At 41.2% G+C, this 8,393-nt stretch overlaps 1 pseudogene; it reads right to left on the reverse strand.

The window, feature by feature from the left end:
• Positions 1-538: 538 nt before the first annotated feature.
• Positions 539-2,010, reverse strand: LOC105978435 (annotated as a pseudogene).
• Positions 2,011-8,393: the final 6,383 nt, after the last annotated feature.

Consider the following 8,393-nt stretch of genomic DNA (forward strand, 5'->3'; position numbering starts at 1 on the left):
TCAGGACATGCATCAGGATACACTTCTTCCAGGACAGATTTGTCCATTCTTCTAATAGTCCATAGTACCATCATCTTTACAAATATCATAATGCAAAGGCATTAGTCTTCATTCTTCTTTAACCATTGTCTAGCTCTTGCATGCATATGAAGCAATTGAAAGCATCATGGCTTTGAGCAGGCCCACCTCAGTTCTTAAGTCTTTTTTGTATTTAAAAAAATGTTTTTTTGCAGCTTAGCATTTTATTAGATAAAAACAGGAAGGCGGGCACTGTGCCCAGTCCCCCCCTCTGGCTCAGAAAGGTAACTCCCCCTCCCCGAGAAATAGCGGGAGCCTTTAACACTGAGATCATGGTGCAGAGAGTTAGGGCAGAAAGGCCCAGACCCCTTTCTAAGTCTTGTTACAAAAAGTCAACTGCTATGGATTCTGGGAAGGCTCTTCCCCTAAGCCAGAGGTCTTTTGCTCCCTGCTCCACTGGTGCAGCAGTCGGGGAGAAGCATGTCTAGTCTACGTGGAGGGGCCTCAGGGCCCAGGGCCTTCAGTGCTCGTCAAAGCCAGTTCTGGCAAACTGCTCCACCCATTGCCTGAGGTCAATTAGGTGCTGCCTGGTTTCTGGGTCCTTGAGCAGGAGGGAGTTGAAGTCCTGGAGCTTGGCAGTCTTCCTCTTTGCTTCCAAGCCGATGTTGACCCCTTCATCTAAAAAGCTCACCACTCCCCGGAAGTCTTCCTCCCGGAACTGTCAAGAGGTCAAGGCGGGGGCTCCAAGCCGCAGGACCCCAGGTGTGACAGCACTGCGCTCCCCGGGGCAGGTGTTTTTATTTGCGGTGATTGACACAAGCTCCAACACCCTTGGGCCTCAGGTCCACCAGCACCAGGTGGTTGTCGGTGCCACCAGGCACCAGGGAGTAGCCTCGCTCCAGCAGGGCATCGGCCATGGCCCGGGCGTTTCTCAGCACCTGAAAGAGGTACTCTCGGGACACGGGCGTGCAGACCTGCTGTAGAGCCACAGCGACAGCCCCAATGGCTTGGTTATGGGGGCCACCCTGTAGTGAAGGGAACGCAGCAAAGTTGATTCGGTCTTCAAGTGGGTAAGGGATCTCCCGGCCCGACTTGGGGTCCACAGCCCGCACCCCTCCCCGGGAGAAGATGAGGCCTGACCTGGCCCCTCGAAGAGTCTTGTGAGTGGTGGTGGTGACAATATCCGCGTACTCAAAAGGCGAGGGGATCACCTTGGCAACCACCAGGCCGCTGATGTGGGCCATGTCTGTCAGCAGGTGCGCCTTGACATCATCACACACCTCTCTCACTCAGGCATAGTCAATGAGGTGAGCCTACGCACTGGCCCCGGCAATGAGGAGCCCGTGGTCGGATGAGACGGGCAGGGTCAGCTGGTCGTAGTCAATGAGTCCAGTCTGGGGGTTCAGCTTATATGGCCCAGACTCAAAGAAGATGGACGTGGCTGAGACCCGCTTGACATCAGACATGTAGCCATGCTGAGATGGCTCCCGTCAGGCAGGTCCAACCCCATGATCCGGTCATGAGGCTGCAGAGGGCAGTGTAGGCGGCCAAATTGGCTGGGGACCCTGAATAGGGCTGGACATTGACCCCCCACTTCGCAGGATCCAGGTTGAAGGCCTCCAAGGCTCAGCACTGACACAGCAGCTTGATCTCAACCTCTACCTCTGCTCCCCCATAGTACTTCTTGCCAGGATAACCCTCCGAGTACTTGTTGTTCAGACAGGACCCCAGGACCTCCAGGGCAGCTCGGCTGCAGAAGTTCTCTGCGGCAATGAGCTCCAGGCCACGACACTGCCTGTCCTTCTCCCTCTGCAGCAACTCCCACATCTCAGGGTCACTGTCCGACAGGCTCTCCTGGCCTGTCCAGCCGCTGGCTGTGTCCCCAGTCTGCATCTGGGCCATTCTGCTATGCTGTGTCCGCACAACCATTCTGCCGAGCAGGCTGCATCTCTGAAGGGGCAGGGCCGCCCGCAGGAAAGAAAAGGGTAACATCGCAGTGAAGGCCTCCAGAGGTCCAACCGCCAACTCTAGTCTGGAGCAGCCAGGGTCTTTGTATTTTAAAACTTTAAAGAGGGCTTCTGCAGCAAATGTTCCCAATGTATTACATTATTTGATTTCTTGACTATGATTTCCACGGTGATGGAGTAAGACGTAAAATGAAATTCTTGAATATTTTCTCCATTTATAATGTTGCTTATTATCATACTGCCTTGATGCACTGTGGGTTAGATGTTGGTGTGTCAGCTGCTGCGTCAGCAGTTTCAACCCACAAGCTGCTTCATATTAGAAAGATGAGACTGTGCCGATGAAGATTTACCATCTCAGAAACCATCACTCTAAATTGGAATGTGATGGTTTGGGGTTTGGATATTATGAATATTGTTATTCTATATTACTAGTATATACATATGAAGCTCTGGTGGTGCCGTGGTGGCAAGTTGGGCTGCAATTCCAAAGATTGGCCATTCAAAACCACCCGCAGCTCCCCGAGAAAGACTGGCTTTTTACTCCTGGAAACAATTGCAGTCTTAAAAACCCACAGGGGGCCGCTGTGAGTCAGCGTCAACTCAATGGCAATTCGTTTAAGAGTATTATAAATATATTACTATATTGTACTATTATACTGAAGTATAGTTGCTGATTATCAGTCTGATAATGGGGTCTAATAAACGACATGTCCTCTTCTTGAAACGGGTTGCTAGCCTTGTGAGGACTGTCACGTCACTTGGGCTACTGAAGAAGAAAGAAATTGTTCCATTCGGGGCCTGATGCCACAGTGGCCTACTTTAGCCCTTCCATCAGGAAGTTCTATCAGCTGTATCCTGAGAATCCCCTAGAATGTCACAGTACCGTCAGCAGTATGCTAAACTGCTCCCCAAATCTCAGGGCATGCCTTTGACTCAAGTTTCAATTGGAAAGGAAATACAATTTTTTTAATCTGTTCTTGTCCCTGCTGAGACAAGAGACAACCCATTACTCTTCGTCAATTATTTGTGGATTTCTCTGCCCATCTATATCTTGTATATTTGTTCCACAATTTTGAAAGTAGTTCAATATTTCAAAATTGATAGAATAATAGCATAATGTCTGGATTAGGTCTTAATGAAATGGCTTGGGAAAATAAATAAATAAATCCACAGGCCAGGGAAAAAAAGGATCATGAATTCTAAGGTGCATTTTTTCCAGTACAATTCCTTAACCTTCTAGCTAGGATTAAAAGTACATTAGAAAAATAATGATTTTTTTTATTTTCACAAATGCATATGCCTATAATTGTTATTGCCACCACTTGGTAACTATCTTAAGATTAAATCAAGTTCATATTGTGCTACTCAAAAATAAAATGTTGATGTAATAATATAAACATGAAATTATGGTAGAGAAACAGTAAAACAGTATGAGATAGAACATTTTCTATTTTAAATTAGAAAATAGTTTTATGGATAAAACAAAGACTACCTATGCTTAACCACTTCTATATATAGCTCAAAAATGATGCATCTTAAAAACTAAACTGAGCATAGTTTTATAGCTCTTTACAAATGAATTCCTTCTTTCAAAGCCAATGGGTGGTCAAAGTTTATAAAATCTGACATATACACTTTCATATATACCTTGGTCAACCCTGTTTCATTTGTAATCATCTCTCCAAAGACTTTATTTATTGTCAATACTATACAACATGATCTACAAATATTTCAATCCAGACCCATTTAAAGGGATGGAAAAATGAATCACCACGTTTATATGGAAAGGAACGAGACCTAAGATAAGCACAGCATTACTAAAGAGCTAGAACAAAGCAGTAGGTCTCTCTCACTTCCAATCTCCGCCATAGTTAACAAAATAGTCAGTACTGGTACAATGATAGATACATTGAACAATGAATTTATGACAAAGGGCCGAAACACATTCAATGGGGAAGAGATTGTCTCTTTAATAAATGTTGCTAGTAAAATTTGATTTACATTTGCAGAAATCTGAAATGGACTAATATTTCATTCCATATATAAACACAAACTTTAACATGGATTAAAGAAGTTGATATAAAACCTAGAACTACAAAAATCATCAAAGTCCCTGAATAGGTACAAATGTGCCTGCCCTAATAGATAACATACATACACTCAAAACATAATGAAAAATATACCCACAACAGAAAGCATAATACATAACTGGAATCTCTTAAAACTACCAAACTTTTGTCCATCAAAAGACTTCACCCAAAGAGTAAAAAGAGATCCACAAACTGGGAAAAAGTTTTGTTAGTAACAAATCAGAGAAGGGACTAATCTTGAAAATGTATAGAAAATTGGAACAGCAACAAGAAAAAGAGGAATACGTTTTAAAATTGGGCAGAGGACAGGAACACACAGTTTACCAAAGAAGACATTGAGGTGGCCAACCAGCATCTGAAGACATGCTCCAGCTGCCTAGTCCTCCAAGAAATGCAAATGGAAAGGATCCCACCTCACCCCAGAATTGATAGTGAAGTTCAAAAAAGGCAGGAAACAGCCACCGATGGAGAGAGTGGGAAGAGACTGGAAACCTCAGACATTGTCGGTGGGACTGGAAAACAAAACCACCAGTGTGGGGGGCGATATGTTTCTTCTTCAGACAACTGGGAACGGAAATACCAAAGGACCCAACAGGAGCTCTGCTTGGTGCAGCCCTTTCAGAAAGAAAAGAAAACAAGAAACAAAACAGCATGAATAAGAACGCATTCACTCATGTTCTTGCACCACGATTCACAAGAAAGATTATGGGAAAAATATAAATACTCATCCATGAAAGAAAGGATGAAGAATCTTGGAACATAACTGAATACGATGCATCTTTAAAGAATAATGATGAAACTGTGAACGCCCTCCTGGCATGGATGGATTTGGAGGACAGGATGCTGAGCGAAGTTAGTCCATCCAAAGGACCAGTACAAACAAAAAAAATCAAGGAAAGTTGTCTCACCAAAACAGACTTGGATGGGTACCAGACTGAGAGGGAGAAGGCTGGTGGGGGAAGAGAAAACAATAGGCTAAAAGAGTAGGAAGGTGTAACTGTTAACCTGGGTGAAGGGGAAGATATTATAGTAGCAGAGGGAGATGAGAGCAAAGGGACCGAAGAGAAAAAACCGGGCAAGCCATTGGAAGATTTGAGAAGTCATTGAAGCTGTGAATACAAAAAAAAGAAAAAAGAAAAGGATGACCTGATATACAAGCCCCGCCTAATTCACATCTTTTTAAAAAGATGATTGCATTTGGGTACACTCATCTGTAAATAAACAACTTGAGTGTCATCCGTCCGCTGGGACTTAAAGTTCTAGCCCACTTACCTCGACAAGCCTGCTGGTGTGCTCTCGAAATATTGCTGCATATTCTTTTATTTCCTGTTCCCGACCATTCTTAGCTGCTTCAATGAGTACCAAAAGTGGCACTGTCGTGTCCAAGAAGGAGTCTGACACATGATCTACAATAGCCTTACGGAGCTGAGGAGAAATAAGTGCATAAATTGAGTGTTTGGTTGTTTCCCTTAATAATGATTCATGCTATTTGTTATATTAATCTCAGTGGTTTCAAAATTCATTTTTTAAATACTTAAAATGGTGCAAATGACCTTTACAACATTGAAACACTCAAAACTGCTAGAGAAAAAAAATCCAGAAAACAATTATCTTGAATTAAAAAGTAACTTTCTTCTTAAATCATACTTACCCTCAGATATTAGATTATAATTGATAATAGTCTATTTTATCTCAAAGAAATTACACTACTATGATGTTTATGCACATGCACAAATAACATGGTACATTATGTATTTTCATGATTATAAAATTACAAAATGTGCTCTACCTTGTTGGAGGAACTGATGATAAATTTTGATTAGCTAAATTGTAGACTTCATAGTAATTAAACCAAGTTAGATCACGATTATGCCAGTTGATAACAGATTAATAGAGCAAGGAGAATAATAAATGAGCTTGATGTCCAATTCTCTCCATTTGCATTAATTGTTCTTGCCCTCACACCTTAAATTATTAAACAAGTACAACATTCTGCTACAATTACTTCTTTCAAATTAGATTACATGTAAGCATATAAATGACAATCAGGCAATTATTCTACTCAGCAGACATTTTCTGAGACTTAAAACTGCATTTGAAAATCAAAACATTGTATTTATATAATATTGCATTTTTAAGGATAACAATATCCTGAAATGTTTCAATAACAATAACTATACATGACCCCAATCTTGTTGATTCAGCCCACTCATTTAATTTAATAACCTCTACAAAATAAAAGAGATGTTATGAGCTATCAGATAGAACAATTATAGTTTTCCTCTGTACGATCTATACAAGCTTATCTCAGGGTATTTTTAAAACCAAAAGATGGGCATTTACTCTAGTTTGACTTATTTAAGAATTGAACATATATTTTCAGAGGGTTGAAAAAAATATTTGAGTGAAAAAACAGAAAGTAAATTACCTTTCTATAATGATTACAGGATGATGAATTTACATTCATGCTAGGACTCTGGGAGAAAAACACTTCTGCACACCATGATAGAAAATGCTCAGAAAAAATTTGAAAATTTCTATCTACCAAATAATTTCTCTTGAGATGCAAAAAAAAAATTCCCCAAGAAAATATTCTGCTTAACATACAGAATGAAAATCACTACTGGCAACTAATGCATAGTCACTGAGCCTGCTAACACGCGAGAGAGTGAAAAGGAGTTAGAGACAAGGGGGAGAGCCACTCATTCTATCCACACTAGATAGAGAAAGAGATCCACATTGACCTATGTTGTTATTGTGGATCCCTGGTGGCATAGTGGTCACCTGTTGGGCTGCTAACTACAAGGTTAGCAGTTCAAAATAACCAGCAGATCCTTGGGAGAAACAGGAGACATTGTGCTCCCATAGCGAGTTACAGACCTGGAAACCCACAGGGCCAGTTCTATCTCCACCTATAAGGTTGCTGGGAGTCACAAACAACTTGTTGGCAGTGATTTTTTTTATGTAGTTATTAATTTGTTCATTCACCATATATTTTTATACATCTGCTTTGAATGTGGCATTCAGCCAATTGTTGGATATGAAGAGATTAATTAATATTACATGTTTATTACTCTTGTTTTAATGATAAAGAGAGATACTAGGTAATGTAGGGGAGTATAAAAGAGGAAGGTAGATAACTTGCCTATGTGGAATTTTATCTCAGGGTATTATTTAAACCAATAGAAGAAGGAAACTGGTTTAAATGATGTGATAATTAGTAAGATTATTTTCAGGGGTTGAATGAAGGAGTGAGGCTTGATATTAGCTACACTTTTTCAGATAGAAATTAATGTTAATTCCCATCTATAACTATATCCAGAAAAGCAGATTGTCCTCTTCGGCTTTTCAAAATGCACTTTCATTTATCACTGGAATGAGAATCTAGAGAGAGAGAAAAAAAAAAAAACTACATAACTACATAACACAGCTAACTAGAAGGGGTATACCATGCAGGTGTGATGCTACGTTCACTAAGATAGAACAAAAATTTGAAATAGTGAGCTTTGAAATAAATGACGTGCCAATTTTTTTCAAAATTGTAGTGGGCAAAAAAGAAGAGATTACCTGATAGAATGCTCCAAATATTCACTAAATTTAACAAATACACTTTGAGCTTTCTGGCTAGGTCAAAGCATCATCCTAAATTATATGGAGGAATCTAAGGATGCTAAATACAGGATCAACTTTAGGAGGAAAGGCATGTACAGAGTTTAAGGAGCATCTGAATGGTCGTTGTTGGGTGCTTCAAGTTGATTCCAATTCATCGAAGCCAGTTCACAACAGGCAACTTGAAACACTGCCAGGTCTTGTGCCCTCCTCACAATTGTGGTTGTGTTTGAGCCTATTGTTGCAGCCATTGTGCCAGTCCACCTTGTCAGAGTCTTCCTCTTTCTCGGCCCCTCTACTTTACTAAGGATGATATGCTTCTCCAAAGACTGTCCCTCCTGGTATTTCCGAAGTACATGAGACAATCTCTTTCCATGCATTCTGGCTGTACTGATGCCAGATTGGTTTGGGATTTTTGGCAGCCCATGAGATTTTCAACTTTTTTCATAAGCAACATAATTCAAATGCATCCATCCTTCTTCAGTCTTCCTCATTCAATGTTCAACTTTCTTTCACATGCGTGTGAGGCCATGGAAGATACTATGGCCTTGGGCAGTCCTCAAGTAACACTCCTGGCTTCTCAACACTTTAAAGAGGTCTTGTGTTGGTTGACCCAATGCAATGCTCCATTTGATCTCTTGACTGCTGCTTCCATGACCAGTGAATGTGAATCCAAGCAAGATGGGCAACTTTAATCTTTCCTGCGTTG

This window comes from Echinops telfairi, unplaced genomic scaffold (assembly GCF_000313985.2).
Source record: "Echinops telfairi isolate 266 unplaced genomic scaffold, ASM31398v2 ScPeMD7_70;HRSCAF=299, whole genome shotgun sequence".
In the NCBI taxonomy this organism is placed as follows: Eukaryota; Metazoa; Chordata; class Mammalia; order Afrosoricida; family Tenrecidae; genus Echinops; species Echinops telfairi.